At 42.0% G+C, this 13233-nt stretch overlaps 1 long non-coding RNA gene across 1 annotated transcript; it reads right to left on the bottom strand.

Annotated features, from left to right (window-relative positions):
- Nucleotides 1-3916: 3916 nt before the first annotated feature.
- Nucleotides 3917-12738, bottom strand: LOC134758447 (uncharacterized). The gene is made up of 4 exons (XR_010133645.1): nucleotides 11969-12738; nucleotides 6343-6416; nucleotides 6086-6214; nucleotides 3917-4048 (listed from the first exon to the last, which is right to left on the bottom strand). It is a non-coding gene; the product is annotated as an uncharacterized lncRNA (long non-coding RNA).
- Between the last annotated feature and the right edge of the window lie 495 nt (nucleotides 12739-13233).

Genomic DNA, 13233 nt, shown 5'->3' with positions numbered 1-13233 from the left:
GTAACAACCCTAGGAGGTAGATACTGTTATTATGCCATTTTAGGATGAAGAAACTGAGTTTACACATAAGTAAAGTTGTCCACATTACAAGGAAATACCAGAGCCCAGTCTGGCTCCAGATTCCATATATTTAAGCATTACACTATCCTGCCTCCCCTTTGAGGAGCACTTTTTTTTTTTTGTCCCACACACTTCAAAACTGTTGAGGAGCACTTTTAAGCACCTTCTATTACATACCCCGGACGAACCATCCCAAGCCTACATTGAGCAACCTTCAGCAAACACAGTGTGAAAGTAGAAAAATTCAAACTGTGTTTCTCCTCTGCTTTCACACCACAACAATCATCGCAGAAGACTTCTGTGATGAACAGAAGTCTGTGTGACCACAGAAGTCTTCTGTGACCAAATGTGTGTGGGTTTATCCTCACACAGCAAGCAAGCAAGCAGTTCTGCAGTGGATACCAGCTGGGCTCCCTCCAATTCTGTTCCAACACTATCTACCTGGCGATAGCAGTAGAAACCACAAGTTGAGGGCTCAGTCTCACAAAGCTGCCCCTACTTCCTACCAGTCGCAAGTCTGGGCCTCAGAACTTCCGACCAACTGACTTCAAGTTGGGATTCCTACGATCCTCTCTTTGAAGTCCATTGATTTGCTAGAGTGGCTCAAGGAACTCAGAGAAACACTTACGTTTAACTGGTATATTATAAAGGATATTACCAAGCATACAGATGATGAGGTGTATAGCGTGAAAAAGGGGCACAGAGCTTCCATGCCCTCTGGACATGCCACTCTCTAGGAGCCTCCAGATATTCAGCTATCCAGAGGCTCCCTGAACCCTATTCTTTTGTGTTTTTATGGAGGCTTCATTACATAGGCATGATTCATTATTTTTATTTATTTTATTTGTTTTTTTTTGTTGTTGTTGTTTTGAGATGGAGTCTGGCTCTGTCACCCAGGCTGGAGTGCAGTGGTGTAATCTCGGCTCACTGTAACCTCCGCCTCCCGGGTTCAAGTGATTCTCCTGCCTCAGCCTCCTGAGTAGCTGGGACTACAGGCACATGCCACCACACCCGGCTAATTTTTTGTATTTTTAGTAGAGATGGGGTTTCACCGTGTTAGCCAGGATGGTCTCCATCTCCTGACCTCGTGATCCACCTGCCTCAGCCTCCCAAAGTGCTAGGATTACAGGCATGAGCCACCGCGCCTGGCCACATGATTAATTAAAACACTGGCCATTGGTGATCAACTTGAGCTTCGGCCCTTCTCTTCTCCCCAGAGGTTGGGGGTGGGCTGAAAGTCTCAACCCTCTAATTATGACTTCGTCTTTCCAGTGACCAGCCCCCATCCTGAAGCTACCTAGGGGCTGTGAGCCACTAGCCAATTACTAACACATAAAAAGACAGCACTTTGGAGATTCTAGGAGTTTTAGGAGTTGTATGTCAGGAAGAGGGGTTGAAGACTGACATGGTTTGGATGTTTGTCCCCTCCAAGTCTCATGCTGAAATGTAATCCCCAGTGTTGGAGGTGGGGTCTGGTGGGAGGTGATTGGATCACGGGGGCGGCAGGGGGATCCCTCATGAATGACTTAGCACCATTCCCTTGGTGATGAGTGAACTCTCACTCAGTTAGTTCTGCCTCGTGAGATAAGGTTTTTTTTTTAAAGTGTACGGCACTGTCCCCTTCTCTCTTGCTCCCTCTCTTGCCATGTGATGCACTGGCTTCCTCTTCACCTTCCATCACGATTGTAAGCTTCCTGAGGCCCTCACCAGAAGCAGATGCCGGCACCATGCTTTGTGTATAGCCTGTAGAACCACAAGCCAAAATAAAACATCTTTTTAAAAAAGTTACTTAGCCTCAGGTGTTTATAGCAACACAAGAACAGACTAACACAAAGACCAAATATGTGTTTCACAATGTCACACACAGTATTTCCATTCCTCTCTAAACCCCTCTTCTTTCAGCTCACATTGCAGAGGCCTCGCCTGGCCTAATGCCTTGGCAAGTCAGGACTGGTAATCACAGCTTGAAAAACAAACTAGATATTCTACAGTCTCTAGAAGTTCAAGAACCAAGTCTCTGATCTTAGAGAGTTTCCCTTAAGTGTAAATGGATATTCCTCTGCCTGTGATAGAGGCTAGCAAGCCTCCTCTTCCAGCCAGTGCTACAAGAGGTAGGGAGTGGCCACATGCCAGGCAGCAAGGCTGTTTGTCTTCTCCTAGCCTCCCCTCTCCAGCGTTCTGCCTGAAGAATGAAATCAATTAGAGAACATCAAGAGCAGGAGAGCTCTTTCTCCATTCCCTTTGAAATTCCTTGTTAGGACACTGCTTTGTAGATGGCCCTGCACCACCATGTTTAAGAGGGCAGAGCAGTGTGGGGAGGGCACCAGGGGACCTGGTCTGAGAACCACTGGTGCCATTTACAGAGAAGAAACCAGAAGAAGCAAGGAATCTGAAAGACTCCTTTATCCCAAAGTCAAAAATTAAGCCTAAAGAAACTGCTTAAATAATTGTATCAGACTAGTTTTAAAATCTATTGAGCTAAAATTATTTTTTTCTCTCTTGCTACCCAGCAGGTGAGGGCTCATAAGGGAGATCAGGGTGATTAAGAGAAAAAAGAAACTATACATTCTTTATGCATGTGAGTGGAGTGAGTAATTTTGCAACCCTGTTTACACATGAAGGGTAGGCAGATGTGAGTTTCAGCAGTCAAAATCAGAAGCTGAGGTTGCTGCATCTGGCTTACTCCCCTCTCCATAATAGCAGAATGTGGGATTTCCAAGACCTTTCTTGAGGGCCTGGTCTCTCCTCAGTGAGGTCGTGAGGTCCACATACTTATATTTAGACCATGTAAGAATGCATTCATTAACCTCGATGACAATGTTCAGTGTGGGTAAACCACCTGCTTCTCTTTGGTGAGGCCGGTGATCACCGTGGGATCTTTTGTATCCAAGAAGTTGAATTTCAGCCACTCTCTAATTTCAACCACACCCATTGTCCTGGGTGTCCAGGACAATGACCATACCAGAGAGTGGTAACCCACTGCTGAGAAAGGAGATCCTTGTCTATGATCACCCCTCACTCCTAACACAAGAGGAAGATGCCAAAGACCAGCTGAGGAGAAGGAAAGGGAGGAATAAAGCTATGTAATGACTAAGGAGGACTAAGAGATTTTACTGAATAGACTTATCTAGCAGGTTAATGTGAATGGGGGTAAAGGGATTTGGTGCTTTCTGTGGCAGAAGGTTGCTATTACTCTAGAAATGGAAAATGAGAAAAATATCTCCTTCTCCAAGTAGAGAAACAAACACTCAGGAAAAAACTCACCCTTCCTGTCTATGTACCATCTTCCCTGATGACAGGTAGCAGAAAGTATAGTTGAGAGGTGCCCAGGTTTGAAAGTTCAAATCCCAGTTCTGCCATTTCTCTCCTGTGTAACCTTGGACAAGTTTCTTAGCCTTTTTGTGCCTTTCATTTGTAAAAAAGATAAAATAATAATACCTTCCTCATAGGATCGCCGGAGGGTTAAATGACACATATAAAGCCTAAAGAACAGCTCCTGGCATGTGATAAGCCCTCAATAAATATGGCTATTATTATTTTTATAACAAGGGTAAGAGGAATATGATTTCAAAGGTCCATCTAGTTTAAGGCATGTGTAAATTTACTGACAAGTGATTCAGGGTAAACTTTAATTGAATTTTCAATAAACAAGCCATAGGGTTTCTTCCTCCACAGTCTATGACCCTTCACCAGGAGCTGCATCCCACACCCTGGAAAGAAATGTGTTCATTCAGTGAATTAGATCCTTTAGCCAAACAGCGTTTGCAAACAACTGCTTGGCATCCTGACCCTTTCTGTCACTGAGGGTGTTCTAATAACCATGTTGGGTAAGAAGACAGTACCCACCTGTGGTCCCTTTCTTCTTGTAGGTTATGTTCAGGATCAAGTCAGTCTTCATTTGAAATCAGCACTTCAGCAGGATAACAGGAAAGAAAGAGGATTTTGGAGTCAGGAAGCTCTGGCTTTTAAATTTTGGTCTCATGGTTTCCTAATTGCAAGAGCCAAATAGTTATCTTTTAAAATGGGGATAATAATATCTACATAGTAGGGGCTTGTAACGGAGGATTAAATTAAACTATTTATATATAGTGACCAATATAGAGTTGGCACTCATTAAATGTCAGTTTCTCTTCCTCTTTCCCCTTTTCCTGCTGAGACACAGAGTTAGACTACTCTGTGGGGTGGGACATTCATCAGGTGGTGTGTTGGTTTATTTTTCTCCCACTTTTCTGAAGCAAGAGATCATGAAGATGATGGGAGGAAACAAACATCTACTGCTCTAACCTTTTCTACCTAGTGAACATTGTTCATCCTTCTCTTCTGCCACTTAAAAAAATAATCAAAGTCCAGCCAACACAGAGTTATTTAGCTACTCTGGCCATTTTTATCAACCTAGAAATAAGTGTCCTGTTTATTTCTATTAAAGGTGGATACAAATAAGACCTCAGGAAAATCTACCCCAGTATCTACATGTTATGCCCCTTTCCAAAGTTGAAGGGATATACCTAACACCCAAGGGGGCAGGACAAGTGAAGTGTGTGGTCAGGCGTGGCCATGGCACTGTGATGCATCATTATCAAGGGAGGACATAGTGTAAGTCCTGCCAGCTCTTTCCAATCCAATCACCTCTCCTTATAGTAATTCACAATCACAGAGCCCTTCTTCCCCTCTTAGATTTCCATTCAAGCACCCAACCATCAAACTCACTGAGGCCTCACCCTACTTCCCCACCTACCCCATTCTCTTCAACTGCCAGAGGGCTTTCCTGAGATGAAGCAGAGGCTGAGGACCTGGGGCCCTTGGACGAGAGACTTAGCTACTGACACATACAAGTGCTGACACTGGAAAGTACCAGTGCTGAATCAAAAAGCCACTTCCCAGAGACGACATGAACGTTCAAGGTTTGGTTCCTGGAACGCCACTGATTTGGTCCTGAACCTTGAAGCCAACATCTTACCTCTGTTCTTCCATGCCTCAGTTGCCCAGTATGTGGGAAGGGTAATGACAACAAAGGAAAATTGCCACCTATCGCCCAACCTGTCATCACTATAATTTGAATGACTTGGCCAACTTTAGAATGCTGTGGAAATTAGTGTTTACTGGGGACTCTGAGATGAAAGGTGCCAAGTTTGGCAGAGCTGAGGCCACTGGTAGGATGTTCTGGGGTGCACTGAAGATTCAACAGAATGTTCCTTTAGCTTGTAAATTGAACTTTCATTTTTGTCAAAGTAGAAAATTTTAGGTAACAAATATTTCATTTTTTCCTTTGTAAAATGTTTTCTTCTCTCCCTTCCCAAGTTCAGGGCATGACCAGTTGTGTTGGAATACGAAACCCACTCCTCCCAGTTAAAATGTTCACAATTGCAGTTTAAAAAATGATGAACATATTTTAGATTATTTTTCATACCATGCCTACTAAGGGGGTACTATCTAGCTTTTAAAAAAACTTCCTTCTCTTTTTAACAAAACAAAAAAATTTTGCAGGATTGCAACTCTGTGAGATCCTGCCCAACTTTGACCCTGAAAGCTGTCTTTGCCTCCAGCTACATTTCCAGATGACCTTCATTTCAGACTCATTTTAGAAATGTAGACATTTTGCTCCTGGGCCACTTACTCTTTGCCTCTCTGCTTAAACTTCAAGAGTATAAAAGGAAAAGTTTGCAAAGATCATTTACAATGTGCCACCCCAAACCTCTGATGTAAGTGATGCAAAGCAGGCTCCAGTGGGCCTTGGTGTCTCTGATGAGAGGAGCAACGTGAATGGGGAGGAAGTGGGTAAGTGAGAAGAGGCCCTGCGGCTGCGGTGGTGACTCTACCAGCAAAGTCAGCACCTACAGACTGATGAAGGCAGCAAATGAGCTTGTGTAGTGCTCCACAGTGAAGCTGCCCTACCTGTGAGCATCAGGAGGGCTGACGAGCCAAGTTTCTGCACACTGTGCACTGCTAAATGCTGTCAGTGACACAGGCATGCTTTAAAGTCAGGCGACTGTTTCTTGCAGGACTAAAGCCTCTGCCTCACTCTCACCTGCTCAATGCTTCCCCTCACTGCCATGCTTTGATCCAAATTCTTCTTGTGAGGGGACTCCCCATTACATTCTTTTTTCTACTTTAACTTAATTCCCAGTGGCAGGATGTCCACAGTTCAGCTTATACCCTTAAAATATAAAAACAAAACAAAAAAGTCATCATTATCATCAAAATAATTTTTAAAAACAGTTCCCCACCTCTGACAACTTTGGCTTGGATTTCTTTACAATGCTGCAGCTTCTACCCACTTCTTACCTAGTGTTTTCATTTATCTTCTTTGGTGCCCTTTTCTTTGTTCTTCCTTTTGGGCCAATCTATTGACAGCCACCCTGCAAAATGGCAAGGAGGTGAATTTCCTTTCTTATAAATTCATCCTCAAAATAATTGCATGATTGAAACAGTTGTGGGCCCTCTATCAAGAGTAATCAGCAATGTGCTTTGAAGCCTGGGGTCTGCTGACTCTCTGATGGCACCCGGGACCATGTTTATCTCCATTTATATGATTCAGCCACCACTCTGCCTCACTGGGTTCCCTGATGTTAGATTGCTTTGGGGTCATTTGGGAGAGGAAGATCTACCACCAGAGCTTCAAGTTAGTGTGACAATTCTCCATTGAACTCAGACAAGAGACTGACATGCTGACTTGCCAGGCAGCAATTAGTGACTACAGGACTGAAGTGGTTTCCAAGATTCAGGATTTGCCTAGTAGTTGTAAGAGGTAACAGCCAACAGGAGAAGAGGAGACCCAAACCCAGACTATGCTGTGAAGTGTAGGGCATGACTGGTATTCTAAGGATGGTAGTTTCCACATTTTTGTGGCTTGTGAATCACTTTGGCAGGATAAAATTTCCCAAGGGCCAATTTACCCGACCGATTGCCACTTGCCAATGCAAAACCAAATAAACATACATATGTTTATTGGGAAGAAAACCAAAGCTTTGGAGAGGACAGGGACAATGTCTTTGGATCCCCAGGGCCTAATGGTCTCAAAAAATATTCACTGAGGTCATCTGATTCCTCTGAGAGGCTAAGCATACATAATTTTCCAATCATTTTGGTCTTGGTACTATATTCAGAGAGTGAATCTCTGTGTTAAGTACAACCAGGTGATGGACAATGGGTGGACTGAATTTTTCATTTTTATCAAGCATGGTATGGAAGAAGCAGCAGTAGCCTGACCTTCTCAACTGCTTGGAATTCATGGATTAATTTACTGATGATTTGTTAAAGATGTTTCTGTCTTGGTAGGTGAAGAAAGGAGGAACTAAAGTGGTCACCCAAAAAGCCAGAAATCCAAACACTATTACAGGCCAAAGTCTTGGCCTAAGAACAAAGAAAATTAGGCAATAGGATTGGGCTGTGCCTTTCTGAAGTCATGTCAGCAGTCTCCTGGGCCACAGCTTTGGCTTGCTCAGATGCAATTTGTTCAGGCAGTGCAGCTGGGGGCAGCAGGGCTTCAGCTACAAAAGTGTTAGCTGGTAAGAGAAAATCAAAATAATCCCCATTAAGTTCCCATTATCTTAAAAATGAGAAACTCTAATGAGAGGCTTCCAGAGCAAGCTGAGCAGCAGGAGGGCACCTCTGATGGATGCTGTCCTCTGTAAGGATGTCACTGTCGTCACCAGGGGCAAGCTGAGGGCCCAAATGCCTCTGCGCAGTTTCCCTGAAAGCAGCCAAGATTGATCAGGCACCCCAGGACTCAGGAGCCATAAGAAAAGACAGAGAAGCAGGCCAGAAGCAAGGCTGGCATGGAAGGAGACCCTTGACCTGAAGGGTGATCATCTTTAACCCTGAATTCTGTTGACTGTTTCTCAGAAACTCTCTCTGAATCGATTTAACTTTTATAGTCCTGGATTCTTTTAGGTGTGGTGTTGCCTAAAGACAGGTAAAATGCCCCCAAAGGGAATTCCTTACCTCTATGGTTCTAAAACTGGGTTCTCGTCATATTTCAGGATGAGGAACCTTTAAAAAAAAAATGCCTTCATTCTCAGAGCACGAAGAACCTTTTATAAGAAGAAGGTAGCTGGAGAATGCTTATTCTCCTGGCAAATAGCAACTGTGGAAACACTATTTTCATATAGACCTGGCAAACAGCTTCCAGTATTTTCTGTCCAAATACTACATCTCCTCACCAGCTTTGCATATATCTTGGCACTGCACGGCCCAGTAGTACCACATCATTTCATGGCACTGAGCCAAGAGTGTGCCCAGCCGTGCTTAGCACCATACAGGGAGTCTCCAGGGCCCTCCAAGCTCCCGCCACCACACTCTTACTGGAGCAGAAGGGGAGATTATCAGGCAGCAAGTCACGGTGTTGTTATTATTACCCTGATGTGTAATAAATCTGTGTGGTGCAATAAATTAAGACAAGGCTCTGTTCTCACTTTACAGGCTGCCGATAGTTTTATTGTAACAGCTCAAAGATGTGAGTTTTCCTTTTTAGGCAGAGTAGAGGAAGCTGTGAAATTTGAAGAGAGAACAAAAGCATACTCGAATGTAGTTTGTAAAACAGGTATTGTACAAGAACTGGCTCATCAGGACATCCAGCACCTAATGTTTTTCTATTTAATGATATTAGAGAACAGTGAGGCCTTACAATGGCCACAAGAGTTCATTTGAATTCATTTTCATATCAATGTCTCACTGCTGAGTTCTGCTGAGCTGACCTCTTGCACTAGACTTACAGTGCTTTCTTTTGGTGATAAACCTGAGCGATTTTAAGATCACAAATTGGTTCTGGAACTCATTAAAGTCAGCAAATGAGCATTAAAAGATACTTGCACAGGCTGAGTTTGTGCTAATCTGTCTATTTAGGCAATTACAGCTCAGAGGATGAACAGAGGGGCAGTGAGAAAGAACCCTCCAACTCCCAGCAAGATGATCCATTTCAGATGTCTGTCAAGGATGCACATGCCCTGGCTTTTCTTCCTTTACACCTTGAACCCTGGGTGCAGGAGGCAAGGGAAGGATTTGAGAATGCTTCACCTCTACCCTTTGCCAGGTTCAAAGCCCAAGTGAGACCTTCAATCAGGTCCCTGGCACACCTGACACTTCGTTATTATTATTTTTTTTTATCAAAAGCCCACTTCTTTGGTAGCAAATGCTATTTCTATTCTCTGTTTTAGAACTTGACCCTTACTTTTTTTTTACTCAAATGTTAGTCATTCAAGATTTCTTAACCCTTTGGTTACAGAGTCTTCCATCTTTTTCTTCTGTCTTCATCTAGGCTCATAGGTTATTTCTCCCTAAACTAGACACACTGGGTGCTGGTGCTCCGCTCTGTGTCATTGTAGCCCCTGAACAATGGGAGGCTATTGAGCACAGAGTTGATATTCAATATGTAAATATTGATTGACTTTTTTTTGTTTTTTGAGATGGAGTCTTGCTCTGTCGCCAAGGCTGGAGTGCAGTGGTATGCTCTCGGCTCACTGCAACCTCCGCCTCCTGAGTTCAAATGATTCTCCTGCCTCAGCCTCCTGAGTAGCTGGGATTACAGGCACGCACCACCATACCCGGCTAATTTTTGTATTTTCAGTAGAGACGGGTTTCACCATGTTGGCCAGGCTGGTCTCAAAATCCTGACCTCATGTGATCCTCCCAAAGTGCTGGGATCACAGGCATGAGCCACCACATCTGGCCTGATTGACTTTCAAAATTGCCTTCTAGTTTATTCTGTAACCACCAGCTCTACTAATTTAGTTTAACATCATTCACGTACTGCCCTGAAAAACTATATGCCCCTTATGACCTTACAGCCAAAACTGATTGACTCCCTTGGTAATCCTCCTTGCAAAACCCTAAGACTCACCCCCTCACTCTTCCTTAGAAAAATACTATATTCCTTTGCTTGAGTCTCATTTATTAGCAGCAAATGCTAACACAGGAAACTTCATTCTCTGAGTTTACATATTCTTGTGAATTCTATTTTTCTCTCTTATTTTTCCCCTAATACAGTCTACCCCTGGCCAATCTATAACAATCCTAATCAGTAGAAACTCTGGAAAAACTGAGGTCATAATTTCTGAATCTGGTTTGAATTTGGAATTTGCTCCCTCAGCTCAAAATTAATATTGTAAATTTACTGGAAATGTGTTTTCTACTTTTCGGACTCAGCTAGTAGTTTTATACACAAAGTTTGCTATCTGGCTTAACTAGTTACTGAAAGAAAAAGGACATCTCCAGCTCCTTTTCTGGCCTTTCTCCTATCCCACTACTTCCCTCCACCCAATACACACACACACACACACACACACACACACACACACACACACACACACACACACCCAACACCAGTCACTGAAGATGGGGAAGATGGAGTTCTTCCTTGAATTCCCCTTAGGTTGTATCATTGTTTGGAAGTTATTGGTTCTTATCCAAAAGCAGACGTGGACAGAGTAAGGAGTTTTAGCTCAGCCATATAAAGTAGCATAAGCCCCAGGCTTTAATCTTTCTGTAAGGCTGCACTGGTATATAGTCGTTCTTCTATTGAATGTAATAGATCCATATTAACAAGCATTTATTGAGTGCTTACTTTGAAAACCAGTACTGTATTGTCCCTTATATTATCTCATTTAACTTAATTATTGCTCTTTAAGGTAGTATTCCCATTTTATAAATGCGAAAGCAAATATTCAGAAAGTGACTTGTACTGAATGGAAGAAACATATTTTTTTTTTATTCCAATCCCATTGCCCTTTCTTCTTGTTTGATTTTTAACTTTGTGGTAATAGAGCTCTATTACAAGAACTGGAACTGTCTGTACAGTCGGTTATTCTTAAATGATCTACACAGAGTGCAGAAGTCCTATTACAACAAATCCTATTACAACAAATCCACTGTAACAAAACCTCTTTCTAAGAAAATCCCATTCTAGAGCTGTCATTGGCTCCTAACTTTTATCTAGTAAACATTCAAGGAATATTTTGTAAAAGTTTACCCAAATTTCTCACTGGAAATTTTGGGCTTAGGATGGCTTCAAAATTGGGTTCAAGTATCAGGCACTAAGGGAAGGAACAGGAAACCTGATGATATTGTACAATGTTTGGTGTGTATTCCTTTATACCATAAATAGTGAGTCTAAAAGTTGTGTTAGCTCAGTTTGTTGTAAAGTGACGGTACCATGGAAATAGAAGGGAATAAAAAGCTCCACTTTAGATTTTTTTAAAGTTACTTGAATCATAATGTCAATTTAAAAAAAGTAATTTGCTTAATGAATAACGGTTTATCTTTCCTATAAAAATAGCTAATAGTTTTTGAGCGCTTATGCTGTATCAGTTAACATTGTAAATTTTTAAATGTATTATTTAATCTTCACAACAACCCTGTGAAGTAAGTGTTATCCTAATTTTACGCACAAGGGAACTGAAGCTCAGAACGGTTAAATAATTTGCCCAAGGTCACACACCTGGTAAGAAGCAGGATCAGAATTTGAACTCATGCTGTGTGACTCCAGAGGCTACATGTTTAACCACACTTAGGGTTGCCAGATAAAATATAGTTACACTTGATTTTTGGATAAACAAATCCTAAATATTTCATGGAACATATTTTTACTAAAAGCACATTTTTTGTTTATCTAAATTCAAATTCAACTGGAGATCCTCTATTTTTATTTGCTAAATCTAGCAACCCTAACCACATTATTCTGCCTTCTGTAAATTCAGATATCCATATATTTGGGTTGGTTAATTTGCAGTTTACACGTGCTTGAGTGTTTTTTTTTACAGAATAAATGATGTTAATTCACATCTACAAAGCTAGGCTTCTGGATTTCTCTTTCCCTCCATTTATTGAAGGGCGGGTTGGTCTGATGCCAGTCTTCTCCCTGATAGTGCAGCTAAGTGCAAGCTTTTCTCTTCTGATAAGAAAAGACTTCACTTACTGTTGGCACATTCTGGCCTTCTGCCTACACTGGGCTCTCTCTCCAGTGGCCAGCTGTGTCTTGCCTGGTGCTCATCATTATCCAACTTCCTTGCCTCAGGAATCCTTGACTCTTTCCAACATTTGCAGAGGTGCATGGCTGAGTAGCAGCTTCCTTCCAGACAACAGTGTTCACAGAAGGAAAGAGAAAAGAATCAGTGGGCTAGAACTTAGAAGAACTTTATATATAAAGTATGTTGAATAAAACATATAAATAGGCAATATATACACCACCAAATGAACAACTCTTGTTTCTCCATGGGTATCTTCCACTCTGATTTAGCTCTCTCACAATGCACAATATGCACCTGCCTGTATACCTTCTTTCACCACTCGGATCACCTAAGCTGAAAATATAGAAACTGTTTTCAATGGCCATCTAGAAACCAACTGTATTGCCGCTCAAATCACACAATGCATTAAAAAACAAATATAAAAGCCTTTGGAGTTGGCTGATCTTTATCATCTTTTAACAATGTGAATAACGGAAAAGTAATTGTCTATTTACAAACCTGGATGTTTATAGAATTACCTCTATAGTCAAGATCTTTTAAATATTTCAAACAACCTGAATTTCTATAACCCAAGAATAGAATAATAGCAATAGATATATTTATTATAACATAAAAATAACATTTTGTCAGTATGTGCCAGTCTCTATGAAGAGTATTGTCCATGCATTCTCTCTCTTAGTTTTTACCAAAGTACTACAAAATTTTATACTCTTTTTAGTATCAGATGACAGACAAGAACACTGAGGCTACAAGAGGTTAAGTAATTTGTCCAAGGCTGGACAGCTAGTGGCCAAAGCTGCATTTAAAGCTATGTAGCCTCATTCCAGGGATCATATACTTAATTACTGCATAACAATACCTCTACATCATAAGATCAGTGGTAGATAGCGCCTTTTTGGTGAAAACGTAGGGTTTTGGTTTTTTTTAAGTTTTAAATCTGTTGCAAGCTCTTTTTCTTTTTTTTTTTTTGAGACAGAGTCTCACTCTGTCACCCAGGCTGGAGTGCAGTGGCACTATCTCGGCTCACTGCAAGCTCCACCTCCCAGGTTCACGCCATTCTCCTGCCTCAGCCTCCCGAGTAGCTGGGACTACAGGCGCCCGCCACCATGCCCGGCTAATGTTTTGTATTTTTAGTAGAGACGGGGTTTCACCGTGTTAGCTAGGATGGTCTCGATCTCCTGACCTCATGATCCTCCCGCCTCGGCCTCCCAAA

This window comes from Gorilla gorilla, chromosome 1 (genome assembly GCF_029281585.2).
Source record: "Gorilla gorilla gorilla isolate KB3781 chromosome 1, NHGRI_mGorGor1-v2.1_pri, whole genome shotgun sequence".
NCBI lineage: Eukaryota > Metazoa > Chordata > Mammalia > Primates > Hominidae > Gorilla > Gorilla gorilla.
Note: the sequence above shows the minus strand (reverse complement) of the source record. Positions and strands in the feature narration are given on the sequence as shown.